The 23928-nt window shown below is 38.5% G+C and overlaps 1 non-coding gene across 1 annotated transcript; it reads right to left on the reverse strand.

Annotated features, from left to right (window-relative positions):
* Positions 1-215: 215 nt before the first annotated feature.
* TRNAY-GUA (transfer RNA tyrosine (anticodon GUA)) lies at positions 216-287 on the reverse strand. Its single transcript has one exon. It is a non-coding gene; the product is annotated as a tRNA-Tyr (tRNA).
* Between the last annotated feature and the right edge of the window lie 23641 nt (positions 288-23928).

The following is a 23928-nucleotide window of genomic DNA, read 5'->3' on the forward strand; positions in this document are numbered from 1 at the left end:
AAATCCTCAACCTCCCCTGACTAAACATACCATGGTTGTGGCGCTATTCTCAAAATAAAGGCCAAACGCTTGAACTTCTATAACCTAAATGAAGTTGCTCAGTCGTGTCCGACTCTTTGCAACCCCATGGACAGTAGCCTACCAGGCTCTGCCGTCCATGGGATTTTCCAGGCAAGAATACTGGAGTGGGCTGCCATTTCCTTCTCCAGAGGATCTTCCCAACCCAGGGATTGAACCTGGGTCTCCTGCATTACAGACAGATGCTTTACCCTCTGAGCCACCAGGGAAGCCCCTGTGCCTCCCTAAGCCTCTGCTTTGGGCTCCCTTAACTCTCTCCTATCTGTACTGTGTTGCATCCTTGTTCACCTCTTGGTTCCTCAAATAAACCAAACTCATTCTTGCTCTGGAGAAGGCAAAGGCAACCCACTCCAGTACTCTTGCCTAGAAAATCCCATGGATGGAGGAGCCTCGTGGGCTCCAGTCCATGGGGTCACGAAGAGTTGGACACAACTGAATGACTTCACTTTCACTTTTCAGTTTCCACTTTCATGCAGTAGAGAAGGAAATGGCAACCCACTCCAGAGTTCTTGCCTGGAGAATCCCAGGGACGGGGGAGCCTGGTGGGCTGCCATCTATGGGGTGGCACAGAGTCGGACACGACTGAAGCGACTTAGCAGCAGCAGCATTCTTGCTCCAGGTTAGGGGAGAGATTGAAAAGGAGCTTTGGACATGCTCTTGCTACTGCCTAGAATCTCCCCTCAGCTCTTTGGGTAGCTTTCTTATTTTATTTTCCAGATTTCTATTGAAATGTCAACTCCAACAGACAGACCCTTCCTGACTACTCTTTCTCAAGTAATTTCTTTGTCTCTTCCTAAAACAAACACACACACACAGAAACACACACAGGCACATAGACACTCATGTACCTACACAGACGCATGTGCACACATGTGCATACACATGAACATACCCGTGTATGTGCATCATACAGGCACATGAACACATACACGTACATGTGTACCACTGCCACCACCACTATCATAGTTACGTGCAGTTATGACAGTGCTATTTATTTTCTGCACAGCTCTTACAGCGTATATTATCATCGTTTGTTTGTTTACATGTGCGGTATGGGTTTCCTTTACTTGAATGTAACCTCCATGAACATTAGGGTCTTATTTGCTCTCTGCATAGTCACATCCCAAGCAACTAGTGCAGTGCTGAGCACATTGCAGGCACTGACACAAAACTGCTGCATGTTGAATGAGCCGAGTAAGATTAGCTTGATTTTAAACAGATTTTGAAAACAAAAATCAAGCCCATTAATTAAACAGAAGAATAAAAACAGAAAAGGACTTTTGTAGAGAGAGGATTAAAAGCTACTCTTGTGGTATTTTCTCAAGTATTAGGGATATCTGAGCATCTAACCCTTGTTTAATCTTTCTAATAATACTAACTCAAGGGATTAGCATTTTGCAGCAATCTTTTTGGATCTAACTCCTAGAGTAATGAAAATTTTAAATAAGTAAACAAACAAGGCCTAATGAAACTTAAAAGCTTTTGTACAGCAAAAGAAACCATAAACAAAATGAAAAGACAACCAACAGAATGCGAGAAAATATTTGGAAAGAAAGCGAACGACAAGGGATTAATCTGCAAAATATACAAATAGCTCATGCAGCGCAATATTAATAAAACAAACAATCTAATCACAAAAGGCCGATCTAAATATAAATTTCTCTAAAGAAGACATACAGGTGGCCAGAAAAGCACATGAAAAGATGCTCAACATTACTAATTATAGGAGAAATGCAAGTTAAACCTGCAGTGAGCTATCACCTCACACTGATCAGAATGGCTATCATCAAAAAGTCTACAAACAATAAATGCTGGAGACGGTGTGGAGGGAACCCACATACTCTGTTGATGGGAATGTAAACTGGTACAACCACTATGGAGAACAGTGTGGAGGTTTCTTAAAAACTAAAACCAGAACCACCATATGATTTGTCAATCCCACTCCTGGGTATACATCTGGAGAAAACAATGGTTTGAAAAAATACATGCACCCCAATGTTCATAGCAGCACTATTAACAATAGCCAAGACATGCAAGCAATCTATTAATAAATGTGTATCAACAGATGAATGGATAAAGAAGATGTGATGCATATATACAATGGAATATTATCCAGTCATAAAAAAGAACGAAACAATGCCATTTGCAGCAACGTGAATGAACCTAGAGAGTGTAACACTAAGTGACAGACCAAAAAGGACAAATATCATATGATATCATTCATATGTGGAATCTAATTTTTAAAAATGATACCAATGAACTTATTTATAAAACAGGGTCACAGATTTTGAAAACAAACTTACGGTTACCATAGGGGAAATGTGAGGACTAGGGGAGGAATAAATCAGGAGCTTTGGGCTAATATACTATTTATAAAATATATAACCAACAAGGATGTACTGTATAGCACAGGGAACGCTACTCAATATTCTGTAATAACCTATAAAGGTAAAGAAACTATAAAAGAAGGAATATATGTATAATTGAATCACTTTACTGTACACCTGAAACTAGCACAATGTTGTAAATCAACTATATTTCAATAACTTTTTAAAGGAATTTTCATTCTGGACTTAGAAGTGTCACTATAGTCAGTCACTTGTATCTTCAGATTTTGAATCTGCAGAATCAACCAACATCAGATAAAAAATATTTTTTAAAAGCCCAGAAAGTTCTAGAAAAATGTAACTCGAATTTTCCATACACTGGCAACTATTTACATAGCATTTACTTTGTATTAGGTATTACGAGCAATCCAGAGAGGATTTAAAAGTATACTGGAGGATGTGTGTAGGTCATAGGCAAATACTATACCATTTTGTATAAGAGACTTGAGGAGCCACAGATTTTGGTTTCAATAGGAAGTCCTGGACCCAAGTGCCCAAGGATCTGGAGGCAGGATTGCCTGTATACCAAATCCAATAGAAATGAGAATCCAGCCAAGGACTGTGTACTGAACCAAGCCCTAAACCCCATGGTAAAGACTATTCAACAAGGAATGAGCTACCTGCATCTATGGCACAAAGCTCCTCCCAAGAATAGAGCTAGACAAGCACATCCGAGGTGGCTTTATGACTAGGTAGACACATGCATTGGGTGCCGTAGGACTAGGAAGAAAACTGAAGGAGAAACAAAGTTAGGTTTTCCTTAACTGAGCTTATTCATATATTGTTTCTTTTGACCACATGCATTCTGAATGCAGAATGACTTTCAAAGCTTAATTCTCCTTGGAAGTCCTATTTTCTTTGAAGATAGCCCCACAGTACCGGGCACTCAGAGGAAGAACAGTTTCAAGGCCACGGTTCTTTATACATCAATATACAATTTTGCAAAGTATTTCATTGGGATTCCTTGAAGATTAGAACAAGGGTCGACAATCTAGGGCTCCCTGGTCAAACCTGGCCAGCTTGTCCATCTTTTTATTTTTTTTGTAAATAAGGTTTTACTGGAACAGAGCCATGCTTGTTTATTGGTGTATTTGTTTTGACTGCTTTTGTCTTACCACTGCACAGCAGACAGACTATGAGGCCTAAATTATTTATCATATGGCCATTTATAGGAAAAGTTTCCTAACCTCTGAATTAGAGCACACAAACGAGAAAACTCCATTTTAACAGCGAAACATCCAATTATTCATCAATGTGAATTTACAAAATAGCACTTGGTACAACCACAATCCTACCAAGTTTTGTTTGCGACAGCTCCACGGGCCTTCCTTTAGAATTCTCTGAAATGAGTGTTTGGTTGCACTGTACTCCGGACATTCTATTTGCAGTTGTCATCACTTTTAAGCTGCTAACAACGTGCCTCCTTCACATTTCCCTTCCTGTTGCCCCAACACTATGTGTGCACCCTGCTGTACTTGTACACTGTGATTTAGAAAAGTTTCCCTACGTCTTTAAGACTCCACAGCAATCTCCCCTGCTGCCTCAGGAAGGGTGCTCTGGAATTGCTCACATTCTTCACCACTTACAACTTATCTCTTGAACTGCAAAACTCCCAAAAATGTTTCATTCACCAGGAAGTTTGGGGAAATTTTTTAAAATAATAATATTAGAATAAAACAATATTCATTTAAATTATATAAATCCAGAGAAGAAATGGTCATATTAAACTCCAGTTTCTGAACACATTTCTCTTAGAAATAATAGATAAGATTCAACTTCTAAAACAGGTTGGAAAATTCAAATGGACAGAAGGGATAGTTTACATTCTCGGGCTTAAAAGAAATGGATGTTTTATGACAGGGATAGCAAACTTGAAAAGCCTGAGGAAGTATTTTTCTTTAGTAAACTTCTGAGTGCTGACAATTTTCTGTAAATTCATAGGAATGCGTAAAAACATTCTATCCAATGTTTATTTTATCAGGCATAGGTTTTTTCTCTGTAATTGTGAGATATATGCTGTTAAACAGGCAAGAGAGTAGAGATTATAAGTATTGTTTCCTCGTAGAAATTATGAACAAAGAAATATTTTCCTCCCCTCTTTCCTTATCTAGAACAGTGTCTGAAAAACAGTAGACAATAAATTATTGAATGAATGAATGAATGAATGAAAATTAAGTTCAAGCCACATTTTGTATAAATGGGTTTGAAAAATGCATCCCTTTTACTGGGATTATCATTCTTGATTAAATTTATAACCATATATTTTTGTTTTTTGCTTACCACAGAATAGCTTAAGATCAGATTACTGTCTAGGAGGAGATTTGGAAAACATAAAAGACAGAATGCCCAACCTGATTTAAACTCTTATGCATGGTTCCACTGGCAAACGGTCATGGAAGCACTCAACCTGTATATCTGTTTTGAAGTTGGACACGACTGAGCAACGAACACTCATACACACAAGCCAAGATAACTGGCTTATTAAAAATTAATGATGCCAATAGAGACATCAGTGCAACTATAATCCTATCAAGTTTTGTTTAGATTGATGTAATGGAATAGAGTCCAGAAATAAATGGTCGATTCACATACGTGATCAATTCATATTGACAAAGACGCCAAGATAATTCAATAAAGAGAGGAAAATCTTTTAAACAAATAATGGTAGAAGAACTGGATTCATGTAGCAGAGAAATTAGTATCAACCATCTACTGTCACCAAACGCAGAAATGAACTCAAGGTGAATCACAGAACTACATATAAAAACTAAAACTATAAAGCTTCTAGAAGACAGTATAGGGAAATACTTTATGATCTCAATATGTGTAAGGTTTCTTAGACAAAGAAACCAAATGGCACTAAACATAAAAGAATTTAAAATTTTACTTCATGTAAATTAGAAACATCTATCCTTTAAAAAATATCATTAAGAAATCTAAAAGATAAGCCACAGATTGGAAAGAATTTTTTGCAATGCATATATATTTGACACATATGTGGCAAGCAACACAACATGGGTTGCCAAAGATGGGCAAAAGCTTTGACTAGACTATTCACAACAGAAAATGTATAAAATATCAATAAGCTCATGAAAAATTGTAAATTAAACTAAAAAAATTAATTTGCATTTTCCTGTTATTAGAATGGCTAAACATTTTTAAATTGTCAATACCAAGTGTTACGATGCGAAAAAAACAGAAATTCTCATATATGCATGATGGGAGTATGAAATATTACAATCACTCTGTAGAACCTTTGGCAGTTTCTCATAAAGTCAAATCTATATCTACCTGATAACATGGATATATATTCCTAAATAATTACAAATGATATAAACACACATAGATGGATACACCATCTATGATGCATTCATATAATAGAATATTACTCCACAATACCAATGAACAAATCACACACAATGACATAGATCTCTTTCAAAAAATATTATGCCAAATAAGAGGTCATATGCAAAAGAGAATATATGAATTATTTCATTTATATAAAATTCTAAACAGGTAAAGCTAATCTGTAGGCGACAGAAAGTAAATCAGTGATGACTTTGTGGCTGGGTGGGCAGAGAATGAACTACAAAGGTTAATGGACATGTTCTTATATTTTATCACTGGTGGTAAAATGGATAAAATCATTCACCAAAACTCATTAAACTGTGTACTTAAAATGAGTGCATTTTATTGTATGTGAATTATTTATCAATGAAGATGATATAAAAAGAAAAAACACTTAAACGGGACAAGAAATATGAATAGATACTTAACAAAAAACAGATACAAATCTCTAACAAGCTCGTGTAAAAATGCTTAACTAGTTGATGTATGGCAAAACCAATACAGTATCATAAAGTGAAAAAAAAATAAAATTAGAAAAAATAATGCTTAACTAATTTTTAGTCATGAAGGAAATACAAATTATAACCACAATGCCATATCATTTCATATTCCTTATAAAGTTAAGCATACATCTACCCTATCATCCATCAATTTTAGTCCTAGGTCTGAACCCAAGATAAATGAAAACACATGTCCGCCAAAAGACTTGTGCAAGAATGTTTAGAGCAGCTTTAGTTATAGGAGCCCCAACCTGGAAACAAACCAAATATCAATTAATAAAAAAATAAACAGCTGTGTAATAATTCCATAATGCTATAATACTCATCTATACAAGGAATTGAACTGCTTAAATACATAGCAACAGGAACAGTCTCAGAAACATTCTTCTGAGCCAATGAAGTCAGATACAAGAATATACACTGAATGATTCTACTCATATAGAACTCATGAACAGCCAAATTATTCTCATAGTAATAGAAATAAGAACTGTGGTTGCCTATGGAAGGGGGATTGACTGGAAGGCCTGTGAGGAAACTTTCTGAGCGATATAATTCTGATAAATGTTAAAAATATATTTTATCAACTTTTCTTTGAAGAAAATTTTAAACATCACCCCCTTAAGAGGAATTTGATTCTTTTAGTAATTAAAACATTTCATTCATAGTTCACATTATTGCCAAAATCATCCAGTGAAGCAAAACCGTATTTGTTCATTTGTTTAGTAGTACTTGAGGGTTTTTTTTTTTTTTTTTGAGGGTTATTTTTTTAACTTAAGAATGGATTACTTTTCTTTGGATTCCTTTTCTATAGCAAGCAAATATCACTACATAGTGGTGAGAAGGAAGTGGAAGACATTAAGGTCATTATTGCTAGTTGAAAGGTAAGATTTGAGACTGATTAGCGACCAGACAACAGAGAAAGAACACACCTTCTGGGAGCCTCACCTTGAAATACTCGTTCTTTATTTTTCTATTTCGGCTTTTGTCATGGCTTGCTGAATCCCTTGGTGGGGTAGCTGGTGGAAACAGGAGTAGAATAGCTGGGAGCTCCAGAATTCACATCCCCTTTTGCAGGAGTTCTTTTAGGAGGTGAGGCTGGCTGCCAGGAGCAGGAACCTCTGCCTTTGTCGCCTGGATGTATCCTGGCAACCTGTCAACAAAACGAACAGGACTGAGTTCTATAGTAACAGATTGGAAACTCCAAAACAAGGGGAGAAGAAACTCAGAAACAGATGGCAAAATAGGTATGGACCTCAGCTTTCTTTGAAGTTGACTTTGGGAGTTTTACCAGTGGACTAAGCATCACAAAAAGGGATGCAGATTGATTTAAGCCATTCTTGGCAATGGAATGGAGGAACACTTCTTTTTTCTTAAAGAAGAAAAACAAATTACCAATTATTCTATTGATCTTTTCTAGAATGTTTAACAATAGGAGACCTTGACCTCTTCTAAAAGGAAATGGATATTCTCCATGGTTCTCCAAGGGTGTGTTGGTCTGAAATATAACAAAAATGCAAGAGGTAGAAGATAATTATTTTCTAATGTGTCTTAAGATATAGAAACCATTGCTAAAAACTAAGGTCAACATTTAAAAATGTCTCTAAAATATTTTTTAAAACCCTACATTTAAAAATACTCAGAGATATTAAGCTAATCATGGTACAATTCTAAGAAATTATTATTTTCTAATTCTGTAAATATTAAAAACTCAAAGGTGTAACAGTTTACTGCTGCTGCTGCTGCTAAGTCACTTCAGTCGTGTCCGACTCTGTGTGACCCCATAGACGGCAGCCCACCGGGCTCCCCTGTCACTGGGATTCTCTAGGCAAGGATACTGGAGTGGGTTGCCATTTACTAACCTAGGAAAAAGTCCATAATATGTTTCTAAATGAAAAAGAGAAGCTACAAAGCAGAATAAATATGATCATTAAACTCTGTGTATGTGTGTATGCACACATGTCTACATACATGTGCTTAAAGAACATATACTAAGATGTTAACAGCAGTTATCACTGGATGGTGAACTTAAGAAACATTTTATTAAATGTTCCTTAGGGCTAGGAATTAGGGAGAAAATTCTAACCTTCTAGATTCTAAAATCCTATTCTTCACCCCCAGATAACTGAATTGGGATATATAGGTAATTCACAGGACTATTAATTCTGTTGAAATAACTTCAGACCACACAGTCTAAAGACTTCACTGGATAATGAAGTTCCATATTCTAACACTAGATAATGCTCTAGAGATGAGCAGATATGTCCTCAACAGAGATTTTAAGATATCTCAATTATACTATCACATAAAATAGTTCTAATTTGGATGCTTTTCTCCCAATACCGTTCAAAAGATACCATACGTAGATGATAAAGCATGCCTAAAAAACTAAACAGCTGCTATGACAGTGACTAAATATTGAGATGGGGAAAGAAAACTTAGTCTTACATTTGGCTTCTTACAAACTTGTAGGTCCCTAGTTAACATATTTCTTACTTTATACAAACTGCATGCCTTCTTGGCCCTATTGTGAGCTAAATGAGATATTTCTCATTTAGCCCAATAAGTAAACACCACCCCAAGTGCACACACAGTATTCAGTCCAGTGGCCAGCTATTTGAGCCAGATGGCAGAAGAACAAATAGGAAATGCTGGCATAGGACAGGACAACCCCGGGAAAACACCAGGAGAGCAGATATTTCCATGCTAAAATAGGGCAAAGAGTTCTTTATCTGGACGGGAGGGACTGCTCTCAGGAGGCCCAAGAACAACAGCTCTGTGGCAGTGGGCACATGAGTTAGCTGGGTCACTGACAGTGCAGTCACAGCCCTCCCTTCCCTTAGTGGGGCTGCTGAGTGGCCAGCTGCTTTTCTGCATTCATTGGAGATGCTTCGGAAAGTGACTGGAGAGGAACCTTTATATTCTCCCCAGTTCTGGACCCACTTGAAATTCTTTGGTTTGTAGTTTCAGCTTAAATTGAACTTCCTGGTGTTCAAATTTATTTCATCTTGGCTAAATTGGCCTTCCTAGGTATCTCTCTTTCTCTTTTCCCTCTCGAACTTTTAAAGGAACAAAAACTCTGAAGCAGCTTATTTTTTTAAAAATCAAGCTCAAAAGCTATCTTGGACACCACACAGCTTTACAACACAATCTTTTGATGATTTAAGTGTAAATGAAGCAGAAACATATGGATTCCATTTCCCATAAATCATACACAGTCCTCAAAAAATCAAGGGAGAATGTGCTCAGCACAATGTATTCTGTTTGGTTGAACCCAAAACATCTGAAGAATACTTGGAGGCTGATAGATCCAAAATATTTATCCATCTCTATTTATAACCTTGGGAGTGGGGGAAGCCCTTGATTCATGGCGACAGTTAAACTGCTCACATGTGCTAAGTGGGCAACCAGAAACCAGTGCAAGCTTAAAGATAATGGTGTTATCCTTCTCCTGTTCCCGCTCCAGACATTCAAGTCGACCTCAGATCAATAATACTGAAGCCCTTACTTAAACAGAGCTAGTCAAGTCAGGTATTGCTTGAGCTTTCCTCGCCTAAAACAACTGTAAGTAAGTTATTTCAAGCTATTGACGTACAGTCAAGTTCGTGTCGCTGTAGGATGATGCCAGCCTCCACCAATAATCCAGAACTGACCCCTTGTGGCAACAGCCCCACCACAAGGAATTCTGGATTACTTTCCCCTCATAAAACCACAGCTGTTGCGTCTCCGCAAGCCGCCCCCACTTTTTTTTTTCATTAAAAGGATAAATCACGGTGATTTTATAGACGAAGAGAAACGTTCCTTGCTGGTATCTCTGACTGTCTCTTGATTGATGCAAAGCCCAAATCTTAACTCTAAAAGTTACTGATTGAGTTTATTTAAATTGGGCAAGGGCCACATGCTGTGTGGAAGAATTTTTTTTTTTTTTTTTTTTAACAGCAGCAGCAAGAACTCAAACAGGATGTTTGTGAAGTTTCACAAAATAGGTAAACTGGGCATCATGTCTGTCCTCTTCTAGCCAGTTACTGTCTGTCTTCTTCTACCCCTTGCCTTACTGCTTAACTCAGAAACAGCCAGCACCAAACCACCCGACATCAGTTCTCTCAAAACCTTCAAGAACGCTGCAGCAGGAAGCATTGGCAGCCTTTTTTTTTTTTTTTTTAACAGATGAGGAAACTGGGCTTCCAGGGCTTTCCTGGGCTTTCCCCTAATTGCAAGGCTAACCCAAAGCAAATCTGGGATTGAAATGTGTGTCTTTCTCTTACTCAGCAACTCCCCTTCCTCTGCCTCCTGCACAGCCTCTCTGCTAGACGGCCACACAGAACAGTCTGACCTCAGAAGAGACAGTCATTTTTCAAGATGTGGCTTTTGTCACAAGAAAAGTCTTTACGTAAAGTAAATTTGAAAATGTCTAAATTTAAACCATTGCAAAATTTGTCCTGTAGTAGATTAGAAAGAAAGGGGGAAGATAGACTTTAAATATAGACTTCGAAAACTTAAAAAAAAAAATTAAAAATGTGGTGTATGTGATGGTATCCTAACCCAACAGATCTGATAACCCTACCCTCCCTCAGGACTCTTTGCCCAGGGCAGTATTTCTCAACACTTTGGAAATTTATTATTATTATTGCTCCCCCTCCAAGTACTTTTGGCTTTCTTGGTGGCTCAGATGGTAAAGAATCTGCCACATTGTGGGAGACCTGGGTTCGATCACTGGGTTGGAAAGATTCCCCAGAGAAGGGAATGGCTACCCACTCCAGTATTCTTGCCTGGAGAGTTCCATGGACAGAGGAGCCTGGCAGGCTACAGTCCATGGGGTCATAAAGAGTCGGACAAGACTGAGTGACTAACACTTTCACTTTCCAAATATTTTTATATATTTTTTTCCTAATTCTCCTGGATTTCATCACCATCAAATTTTAATACCATAGATATACCTTATATCTGATTATGTATTGCAGCCCTTCGGTGGCCTACAAACCAACGTATTATCTAAGATTACATCACCCTCCAAGCCAATTTTTACTGCCCCTTGGGGGAATACATGCCTGGGAGACATTCATCCAAAGAGCTGACAATGTTGGCCTCAGATAATCTATCGGCAGGCTGATGCACAGAAAAACTGACCAGGAGACCACGGAAACCATGGAAACCCTTCCTAAATTACCAGAACTAAGAAGCACAGTAAATTGCCCCTAACTGTGTTCAAGAGAAAAATGGACTTGTTTGAAAAGGGGCAATAAACACACCATATTTTCTATGCATCTGAGTGGCTTTATCAGAGAACTAGAACTCTTAGAGCTCAAGTGGGCTGTAAAATAGCATCCAGCTCAGCCAACTGTCTCCAGGCAAGAAGATATTATTGGTCTGTTTTAAATTGATGAGGCATCTAAGCTGAGGACATTAAGTTATTTGTTTATGGGCCACAGATTGAAACTCAGACTTCAATAAAAAAATTAGTCAAAGGACTCCCCTGCTTTATCTCTGACACAGTGAAAACATTGGCAGGGCAAAGAGAAGGGTTTCTTTCTTTTGATCCCCTTTCCTAAGGGCAGAGGATATTTCTTCAACATTGATATCTAGTATTCCACCAATAATAAAATATTTTGTATATACTGTGCTGTAAAACCTCCTTGTTTCAAGGGCCTGAGATTCTAGCTGTGAGTCTGGAGGACTCATCACAGCTCTGGCCCTCCAGGAGTCCTGGCTCAGCTCCCCACCCTGCTACTCCACCTTCTTCCCAACAGCCACCAAGCCAGGTCTGAAACACAGTACTTCGAATTGCAGGCACTCAGTCAACATTCACCCACTAAACTGGGCACACACCTTTTTTGTTATGAGAGATAACAGTGACCAGTTTGGCTGAAGATGACAAGAAGTTACAAGATGTTAAGTCCAGATTAATATTCAAAGTTTTCTATTTAATATAATGTAAACATTTTGAAATAAGTTTGCCTTTCCAGAGAACTGGCAGAAGTCCAAATCCTTAGGGCATGTGAATGATAAGTGTTTAATAAATACTTAATCATTAGTTTATTACCCACAGATTTCTAAAGCTGGTTCAAATTAGAGTGTTCCCGGTCGGTAACAGTCTAATATTTTACCTTTTCATGTGTATTTTATGAAGGGCATCTTAGCCTCTTAATTGAAAACAGTAAATTATAAGGGGATTCCCTCTAACTCTTTCCACAGGTCTCCAGGGGATGCATGTTTCCTCTCTGAAATTTTGCTCCCCTGGTCGGTGTCTCCTCTCTAGCTCATCTAATTTCTTCTGTTCTTCTGGCTTCTTGCCCTCCACTGTCAGAGTCTCAGGTGTCCTCTGCCTTAAAAACATTGAGAGAATAGCAATGAAACATATACATTACCATATGTAAAATAGATGACGAGTGCGAGTTGGATGCATAAAGCAGGGCACCCAAAGCTGGTGGTCTGGGACAACCTAGAGGGGTAAGACGGGGAGAGATGTGGGAGTGGGGTTCAGGATCGGTGAGGGGGGACAAATGTATACCTGTGGCTGATTCACGTTGATATATGGCAAGAAACCATCATGATATTGTAAAGTAATTATTTTATTAAAATAAATTAACTAAAAGAAACAAATCTATGTTGTGGGCACCTACCTTCTTCTTGATAAAGAGGAGTCTAAGCCACTGTCCCCATTCTCCTCATATCTCCTTTCATTTTAAACACTTTCTCTAGCCTATCGTCTAGTTCCTACCCTCTTTTCTCACTGGAGCATCATCTTAGAACATCATGAGTGCCATCCTGATCAACTCATCTAGAAGGGTTCCTTGGTTCCCATCGCCCACAGTGACTTTGAAGCACTTAACACTGCCACCCTCCCACCTCTCTCAACCATCCCACTGAGAGTACAAATTCCTCAGACTGACTTCAAGACCTGAAAACTATAAATATAATCCATCCACGCAGAGTTCAAAACCTAAGTGACAGCCTATAGATTCTGATGTGGATGCTGTTGGTCACCAGTCTGATTGGGGAGAGAGATGGCAGCTGGTTGGCAGGGAGCACTGTATTCTGAATCCTAGAAAGAAAGAATGAAAGAAAGAAGAGAGATGACTCTTGGAATTTTCTGTCTTTCCTTATTCCCTGCTTTCCTGCTGAGCTTCACCAAGATAGAAACTTGGTTACAGTAAAAACATGTGAAAGCTTTACCTAAGAGTTGGTCAATATCAGCAAGACCAAGTTTGTTTGTCTTGTCAAGGCTCTCCCTGAATTCTGAAAGCCTTAAGTGAACTCTTGAGGCAACCATGTCCCCACTGCCCTAGTGAGCTTCCTAATGAAGCTGGATTGAAGACACAAAGGAGGGAATGTCATAAAAAGACAGTATTGTTCAGACACCCACCCTAGTCTGACTCTGTACAAACCAAAATGAAACTTGATTGGAAGATAATTGTCTGAATCAGTAGTGTTCAACTTGTGGCGATTACTAAATGTCCACCCCTAGAGACACTACATTTGGCAATGCCTAGTTATTTACTGGTTGTCACATACGGATTTGGGGTGCTGCTACCAGCATCTAGTGGGTACAGGCTAGGAATGCTGCTAAAATTCTTACAACACACAACAGCCCTCCACAGCGAAGAATGATCTGGTTCAAAAAGTTGATAGTGCCGAGGCTGAGGCTTGTGCTCTAGACTCTCCATGTGTTCAAATAAGGATGCTTTCTTTCCAGAAGAACTGGTGTTAATGGATCTTTCCAGATTCATGGTGCATAACTAAGGGATTACATTACAAATGAAGCAGCAGGCATGGAGATTTTAAGCAGCTGAGTCATATTTCTATGGCCAAGTGAGGACACCTTTAAAATGTGAATGCAAGTCTGGCCTGACGGGCTTTGAAGCTTAGGCTCTTTTCCACATCCTCTGGCCCAAGTTAGGCGGCAGACATTCAGTCTTACATGACTAAGGGTGAAATCACTTCTGCCATTCAAAAACCAGCTAGAGAAAGTGCAGGGCCAGAGAGATGAGCTGAGTCTTCCCTGGTGAAAGCTGTAATGGAATTAGAGTGGGCAAGAATAAAGATAGGAGATGTCTGAAGCGTGGGCAAGCAAAGACCCTGAGGGATGAGTACAGAGCCCAGTTACAGGAAACTAATAAAACACCATCAACTGGGCTGGTCAAAGGCAGACACACCACAGTTTGCTCCTAGATAAAGAAAAGACAGACAGAGGCTCTTGTGAAGTCATAATTCCAGTTAGGCGACCATGGTCTTAAGCCATTATGCCCATGAACATGCTGTTTTATACTACCCTTTGGGCTACGAGACATTTTGCCCTCTAGTCCCCCACAGTGTCCACCCAATAAGAAGCAATTTCTCCCTTCCCCTCTTACTTCCCGAGTGCTCCTTCTCAGAGCAGCTGCTCAGTATATAACCACTGAATTTTGAACTTCATGGCTAGTAAGATACAGCTTTTGATTCACATTGGTATTATTAACTACATATGTTATCTCTCTCCACTGTCAGACTCAGATGAAGCTTTTTATTTTCTATAATTGCGGAGTCCCTCATTTAACAAATATTAACTATGTCTCTAGTCTAAACTCTTCTTATTGTTCTGTCGCTAAGGTGTGTCCAACTCTTTGAGACCCCATGGACTGCAGCATGCCAGGCTTCCCTGTCCCTCACTATCTCCCAGACCCAAGTTCATGTCCATTGAATCTGTGATGCTAACAAACCATCTGAACTCTAGCTCTTTTCTAACACTTCAGTTTAGAAAAGAGGCTTCTCAGGTCTGGAGGGAGAAAATCATCCACCTAGTTTAATGAAGAGTCAAACACACACATTCATATGTATTATTTCCTCACTCTGTCTTTGGATACTATTATCCATTTTCTTAAAGGGGTATATAGATATGCATATATATAAAATTTTTAAATGAAAATATATTTATATTTTCGCCACCCCTGAACTCCCCAGGTTCCCACTTCAGGACCTCCCGCAGCAGCAACCTCTGTTACCAGTTTCGCGTGCATTCTTTCAGAACGTCTGTGCATTTACAGAAGTACACTTACGCATGCATACCACCTTCTGACCTGCAGGCTGGTGTCCTTCCCATTCCTCCCTATGGCCGTTGCAGCTTCTATTGCTCAAGACCCACTGTGACAAAACAGATGACACATTTGTCCTGTTGAAGGAAAACTTGGTGACTCAGACACAAATTGTTCCACACACCTTTCATCCTCATTACCAGGTAACTCTGCCAAGGTCGAGTGGTGACATTCTGATTTACTACTAAGCAGACTGACTACAACTCACATTTGACGAGAATCTGAAATTCAAATACCAAAAAGAAAAAAATATATATTTCCTTAAGGCTTCCAGTTTCGTAATCAAACTTGCTTTTTTTTTTTGCTTTATTGAAAACATTATTTTCCTCTTGGTTCAATGAACACTGCCTATCTGAAGGAATGAAAACAAGACTTCCCCTGAACCTCCAATTAATCACCAAATCTTAAATTTAAGATCCAATTTCAACCCATTCCTAAAATCTCTATTTAGTGGCTCACAGAGCAGGGACGAAGGAGCCTCACTGTTTTCACTGGCAAAATGAGGCTGAGCCAAATCCAGGCTCCAGGTATGAAATACAAATTTGGCTGGCTGTAGATATGCCATTTACTAGAACCTGTATTCGAATAAATCAAGGATACATTTCTCTTGGCTCTTATAGAAAACCTTTCAAATGGTGACTCCAGCCCTCCTAAGGATTTTGTCCAGATCGCTTGAAAGTGAACAATTTTCACAAGTTTGTTTTGGCATCCACAGCATAAATTTTTATTGAAAGTCACAGTTGTTTTAGTGGGCACCACAGTCTCCCAAGAGACCTCTATTGGGGCCTCCCAGCCAATTTGATGAGAACTATGTGCACCTAAAACATGCCAAGTGTTGTAAGGACTGACCTGCCCTCCAACTCCTTGCTCGTCAGTACACGACCACTGACTCATTTGTAATTTGCATTTAAGGACATGCTCTTGAGTGTGTCTGCAGCATTTCTGAAATCAAGCAGCCATCTCCATAATGAAGATTCCCTTTTTTTTTTTCTTCAAAGGTTTCTGTTTCTCTGGAGTTACACCCAATTTATTCTATCATATCAAACAGGTAAGGCAATAGGAGAATGGGTTCACTAGGAATATACATTTTCCATGGAATGAAACAAAATAAAGATGTGCTTGGGAAGGAAAGGAATGTAGCCCAACCCGATTCTCAAAATGTCCTTTAAATAACCAGTGGGGGAAGATCACGGATTTAGGAGGCTTCAAAAGAGTATGTAGAGGTATTTTGAGACAAAAAAGGACATCTTTCATTTCTATACTACCATACATAAATCATCACATAATCACTAGGAAGGCAAACCGAAATGGGCTGAAATTTGAGTTTACAAGGTCCTTGTCCCATGATTGAGAGGTCTTCCACATTTTTCCTTTATTACTTTTTCTATGGGCCATTTTATCCTTGTGTTTTATTACTTGGAATGATGGGAAAACTTAGAATTTTACTTTATGAAATAATTAAGAAGAGTTAGATTATTAATGGGTCAACACTGAAACAGCACAATTCTCATTTAAAAAAATTAAACTAAAATCCTCTAAGCCATCTTTTTCATATTTACAAACAGCTTGCTTAACAAATTTTCATTAAGGCCAGAAAACTAATATAGCAAAGAAAAAAAGTACATGAAATAAATTTTATTAGCTTCTCTCAGTGAAAAAAAAAGTCTCATGCCAACCAGAAGAGAAAAGAAACCTGCTATTTTACAGTTTTCACCTTCCCTTCAATTATGCTAGCTTTAATATTTTTCCCTTGAATTCCCATGGGTTATACAGAACTTTTAAACCTCAAGAATAAAAACAAGAAGCCTTTTCAAAATCACATGGGTAAAGTCTCAACTTACTGTTAAAAATACTACTGAGGAGGCCAGTGCTTCCTTCTCTGGGAAGGTTTCATAGGTTACATGAACTCAGAGAGCCACGGTGAGTCACACTGAATGACAGAGGGTGTGGCATTCTGCATCACCACTTCTCCAGAGAAATATTATGGCAGATTCTAGGAGCAATCCCACCAAAAGTTATTCCCTGTTTCATTTCCCCTTTCCTTTTTCCCACTAAAGAGGCTTAAAAAACGAAGATTATTTTCCCATCCTCCCTTCCACCTGGGGATAGCTATATCACCAAGTTCTGGTTAAAATGACATTAGAAAAAGTTGATAAAGGGCAGTGCTGCTAAAACTTTACTATGGGTAAGAATTACCTGGGGATCTTGGTAAAATGCAGAATCCAAATCAGTAATCAGGGTGGTACCTGGAATGTTACACTTTAAGTTCCAGGTGATGAACCATGTGTCATGTGAGAACCACAGTTTGGGTAACAAGGTGTTAGAGGACATCTGGCAAGGATTTTCCTCCTTGATTCGGAGAGAGGTGTGCAAAGAGAAAGCTACTTCCTGTCCTTCCCTTCAGCTTCCTGCTTTGAATAAAATTGAAGGAAGAAGTAGGTGTGGGGCTGTATAAGCTATCGGATCTCCAAGGGGGATGGAATTCCACAAACAGAGCCGTGCAAAGTAGAAGAATGGAAACTGTCCAGGTATTGTTAATTATTTTCTTTGTCTCCATTTAACTCCAACTCAGTTTTAGTTCAGAATCTTTTTATATCCACAACATCCTTGTCAATACAGTTAAAAAAACTCCTCAAGCTTGAAAAGTATTTGTAGGTGAGTGCTGAAGCTGAAACTCTAGTACTTTGGCCACGTCATGCGAAGAGTTGACTCATTGGAAAAGACCCTGATGCTGGGAGGGATTGGGGGCAGAAGGAGAAGGGGACGACAGAGGATGAGATGGCTGGATGGCATCACTGACTCAATGGACATGAGTTTGGGTGAACTCCGGGAGTTGGTAATGGACAGGGAGGCCTGGCATGCTGCGATTCATGGGGTCGCAAAGCGTTGGCCACAATTGAGCGACTGAACTGAACTGAATGGAACTGACACATCTTGGGCTTAATCAATGATCACCTTAAGATAAATGTGGAGGATGGCAGGCTGAGTCTATAAATCATTGTATTCAAAAGGGCCTAAGGAGACTCCCAGGAAAGAAATTACCTGAAGAGAAGAAGCAATCTTTTAGATGTATTGGTTTGTTTGGGGGTACTCAGTGCCAGGACAGAGAGGATAAGGATGATTTTAAGCATAACCCCATTTATGTCTGTAACTGTGGTCTAGCCACCATGATCTCATATTTGAGCTCAAGACAAAGAGGACTATAATAGAAAAAATGAAGAAAAAAAAAAAAACTAATGCAAACTATTTTTGAGAGTTTATGGCATTGCTCTAAGACGTTAGAAGTTTACATGACAATGTGAGGGGTCATTTGTATTAACTGCAAGAATCAGAGCTTTGGTTTAGGTGGCATCGTCATTGGCTTATGACACTGCCATCTTGGCTCAGCAATTGGTGTACAATAAAAACAGCTCCGCTGTGCATCGTTACAAGAGCGGCTGCTGTGTTCATTGCCATAGTGATTTGGGGCTAAAGAGAAGACCACAGATGGCACACTACAGTCAAAAGATGTGGCTGCAGACTACTTGGGAAGCATTTGAAGGCTACTAGCATTTCCACACGAAGGCAATGGCACCCCACTCCAGTACTCTTGCCTGGAAAATCCCATGGACGGAGGAACCTGGTAGGCTGCAGTCCATGGGGTCGCGAAGAGTCGGACACAACAGAGTGACTTCACTTTCATGCATTGGAGAAGGAAATGGCAACCCACGCCAGTGTTCTTGCCTGGAGAATCCCAGGGACAGGGGAGCCTGGTGGGCTGCTGTCTATGGGGTCGCACAGAGTCAGACACGACTGACGTGACTTAGCAGCAGCAGCAGCATTTCCACAAAGCAGGTAACATGTACCTAGAAAAAACTGATTTGTAGTTGTCTGTTTTCCTCTTGCTATGATTATGAAAGTTAATTCTTCATTCAATACTTCTCACAATTTCACATTTCCCAATGGCTATTGTATGGATATGGTTCAAAGCATGCCTGTTTGATTCCATCTTCCACCGGCTACTGCTCCCATCTGAAAGAGATGAACATCACTTTCATTCCCATTCTACTGCCCAAAGTGAGTTATAGCTTTAAGGAGGACAAGGAATGAAAATAACCACCATGTTCCTAGAAGGAGGAGAATCAGAATATAACAGTCAAGTGACTGCCACAGTACTTAAACAGTGAATTACAGACGTCATATAATAGGAGTAGAGAAATTAGTGATGCTTGTTATAAGCAAATAAAAATTAAATTACTCCACCTAATTTTGGAGCTAACAATTGCATTATTACTCTCCTCACCTAGCACAACTCTGCATGACTCCCTAAGCACAGGTTGTGCCTACTAACTTATGACCTAACAGCCAAACGGTATTTTGATTTCCTTTATTTTCTTTTAGGAAGCCATGATTCTTTTGGTCTACATTACATTGGAAAATTGGCCATGCAACAAAAAAGGTCTCATATCTGATGTTTAAAATAAGTTACATTTCAGAAGTATTTCCAACTTTCCTCTTGAATGGTTACAGTGGACAGGGTTCAGACTAGGAAAATTTGTGAATGGGGTATGATTTGGAGCTATTTCATTATTGTTTGGGGATATACTTTCTTTCTACTCTACTCCTGCATTCCAAGTCTTCTACAAGTCTACAATTCACACTTAAGTTTTCAGTTTTCTAAAGAGACACCCTTATTAGGAACTGTTCCAATCATTCACAATCAAAATTTGACTCTACTGTGACCCATTTCTTTAGTGACACACATCTTTGCTAATCACTATGAAAAAAATAATTTATTATAAAGTGTTTATGGTCAAAAGGAACAGAATATGTGACCCTTTACACTAGAAAATTTACAAATTAACATGGGCTTTCAATATGTGAAGCCAAAGGAAAGAGAAGCACTAGGAATTTCAGTGTTTAGGAAAAGAATTATGGCATAATTTGTTGAATAGAGCTTCCCTTGAGGGTTTCCCTCAACTCACTCCATCCACCTTGAAATGATACTAAAAACATAAATAATATCTTTTTCATTCTCCTGCTACTAAAATAACCTAAATGATACCATCTGATGCTGGCAAGTGTGCAGTATAATGGGCCCTCTAATACAATGCTTTGTATCAGAATAGGATGACTTTGGCTGGAAAGGAAACTTGGATTATCAACTCAACAGATACTTCAAGGTTTAAATCTGATTGCTAATGAATGTTAAGCAAAATGCAAAAGAAGCATTCAAATATTCCTACACGTGAGCCCTTCTGCAGGCACACTGCCTTCTTTCAGTGAGTTGCTCACCACATTCCCTTGCTTTTGTGGGTTTTCACAGGTCATTCGTAGTGCTTGAAGTCTATCACCTGCTTTCTCTATCCCACCTGACATTTTTGCTGACTAGGTCTGTATTCTTTATTTAAATGTTACTTCTTCTAGGAAGCCCTATAAGGCTCTGGAATGAGAGGACTGAACCTCATCTATGTGTTTTTATAGTATGTCTGTGTCCCTGTCAAAGCACTGTCTCTTCTATAGATCTGTCTGCAGCATACATAATAAAGAAAGCTTTATTAGGACATGGGGGGTGTCTCTCTAAAGTGTCAGGAATAGTACTTGACATACTGTTCAAAAAGGATATTTTGAGTAAATTAATATATTTAAATTGCAGAAAATGATCTCTTCCTAATACACTGATTAGTTGTACCCATGCCTGATATTAGGGCTTCAACATTTAACTATTGTAGTAAATCAGTAATAAATAGAGACAGATACACTCTTTAGATATAGACTTAGGCAAATTAATAGTCTAGGAATGGATAAATAATACCCCATTAGGTTAAGCAAAATATTTAAAAAAGTATAAACTCAAAGATGCTCTTAAGATCCTTGTTTATCAAAATTAAAAATCAGATTTATTTCATATGGTCACCAATAGGGGATTATTTAAATAATTATAGTGTGACCTTGAATGGAATATTATACAGCCACTGAAATGATGATTATAAAAGAAAGGTTTGAGAAGACTATGTCATAACATGGAAAAGCCTCACGATAAAGTGTGAAATGATTACAAATTAAGACACTAAATTGTTATGGACATTATTATTATAGCTATGTGAAAACATGCATGGGCAAATAAGTAGATTAATGATTGCATTAAAGTGGTGGATTGTAGGCAAATGCTATATTTTCCTTCAGTTCATATTTTAATTCACATGACTATGTTACTTTTATAACTAAACGAAATAATAAAGATATTTGTGACTTTCAAAGCAAATCAATATACATAATGGGTGACAAAATAACAGTTTGACTGATCATTGTGATTCAAAGTTTGAAAGACAAGATGCTAATGATGGAAATTAATACTGACTGCAAAAATGTAGAGAGTTTACTTAGTTTGACAAATTAAAAGAAAATAAATTCCAAATTTGATAACAGATGTTCCTGTGGCAGAACTTTTACCCAGTAGAATGAAGGCAGCTGCCTTGCTTACCAAGCAGGGAGGAAGGCACAGCTGGCAGGAGGCAATGCTAACCATAACAGGAAGTGCTTGTGTATAATTCTTGTCTGATCTTTGTAAATAGAAATGCTAAATTTTTGCATGAAACAACTGAACAGCTGGGCACCAAAAGCAGAAGAAATGGACAGGTAGAGCAAGCGAATAGCCAGACAAGCAAATAGCTAGTGTTTCAGAGAGGAAGTATCATGTCAGTCTCTGGCTCAAAAGTAAATGGTTTTCTTGTAGAGAAAAGTGTTCACAGCATCTATTAAATGCGTACTCAAATCACTTTATCACAAAACAAAGCCATCTGTTTAAAATTAACATTTGCAATAAACATTTTAAAGAAAAGACTAGAGAAGGCATATATACTCGAAAATGAAATCTACACTCTTGGGATAAGTAATACTTCCTTCAAAAGAACTGCAGTGCTCCAGAGCTTATTCTTTATACCAAAAGAAATAACAATTAGATACACAATGTTAACAGAGGCATATTTAGTTCTCTGAGAGGAAAGTCTATTAAGCTGAGAATCAAACACATGATTCCACTGTTTAGTATGCCAAACTTCCTTAGATGCAACTGACAAAAGAAAAAACATGTAACTGGAGTGTATCCTAAAAATTAGAAACACAAATTGCACATCTTAAAGGCATGACTTAGATATATTACACTGTTTGGCTACCCTAAGAATCTATTTGTTAGGAACTTCAACACAGAATCACGATTTATCAATTTATATTTGGACACTAGCACTGAATGGATATATAAGCATTTTTTAAAGGGATGTACTTAAGAGAGCAAGACTGGGGCAATAGAATCATAAGGCTTAAATTGATGGCTTTTTTCACCTTTTCCAGTATTTTTATGGCTAGGTTTCATGCACATGGACACAGACCATATTAGATACTTAGCAAGTGGAAAGAAAAAAAATCCTGTTTTTTATATTCCTGTTTTTTAAACTATTCCTGTTTTAAAATATCTGTATTGAGAAACACTTTAATAAGTCTGTCCAGTTCTGAAATAGTGGCCTCTTGCTCAATGTTGAATGATTGGGAGCTGTGGTATCCAATTTAATAACCATTATAATAGACACATGTAGCTGTTGAATGTTAATGTAAATTAATTAAAATTAAATGTAGTATTTAATTCAAGTGCTCAGTAGGCACTTGTGACTAACAGATTGTATGGCACAGATTATAGAATGTTTCCATCACCAGGGTTGGATAGTGCTGATTTAGGGGAAGTTTGAGAGAGAAGCTATTCTATAGGAATATTAGATTTGAGGGACCAGGAAATTTCTAAAGAAGGGACAAGGAGATCTGAAGAGCGGGAGTGGAAGCTGCAGTGTGGGAGAGGCAAGGTCCTTATTCGAAAAGAGGTCCTGTTGGCTACTGTCTGGAGTATTTTTACAAACACAGCTAACATTCAGTATTAAGTACTCCTCTTCATCCCATCCTTACCCTTTGTTCCAAATCTTCAGGAAATTCTCTGCCCTGTACCCCCATCTCCAGCAATATTATTTAGGGGAAGATAAGTTAGTGTCACAGAGTTAAGGTGAAACGAAAAAGTGGAGATTAGAAATTCAATAGAGGTAGGAACTTAAGATGGAGAAGGCAATGGCACCCCACTCCAGTACTCTTCTTGCCTGGAAAATCCCATGGATGGAGGAGCCTGGTAGACTGCAGTCCATGGGGTTGCTGAGAGTTGGACACGACAGAGTGACTTCACTCTAACTTTTCACTTTGATGCATTGGAGAGGAAAATGGCAACCCACTCCAGTGTTCTTGCCTGGAGAATCCCAGGGATAGCAGAGCCTGGTGGGCTGCCGTTTATGGGGTCGCACAGAGTTGGACACGACTGAAGTGACTTAGCCGCAGCAGCAGCAGGAACTTAAGAAGAAAGACAGGAAAAAAAAAAAAAAGACATTCCCTTCCTCCTCTTATTCCAAACTATCCCCAAGTAAGAATGCTTAGAGTGGGGCTTCTATCAACTTTTTTGAAACTAATCAAAGGAAAGCTAACTCCAACTGACCCTAGAATTACTTCAGTTTGCCAAATGACACAGGTTATAACACATGT

The sequence above is a fragment of the Capricornis sumatraensis genome, chromosome 9 (genome assembly GCF_032405125.1).
Source record: "Capricornis sumatraensis isolate serow.1 chromosome 9, serow.2, whole genome shotgun sequence".
In the NCBI taxonomy this organism is placed as follows: Eukaryota; Metazoa; Chordata; class Mammalia; order Artiodactyla; family Bovidae; genus Capricornis; species Capricornis sumatraensis.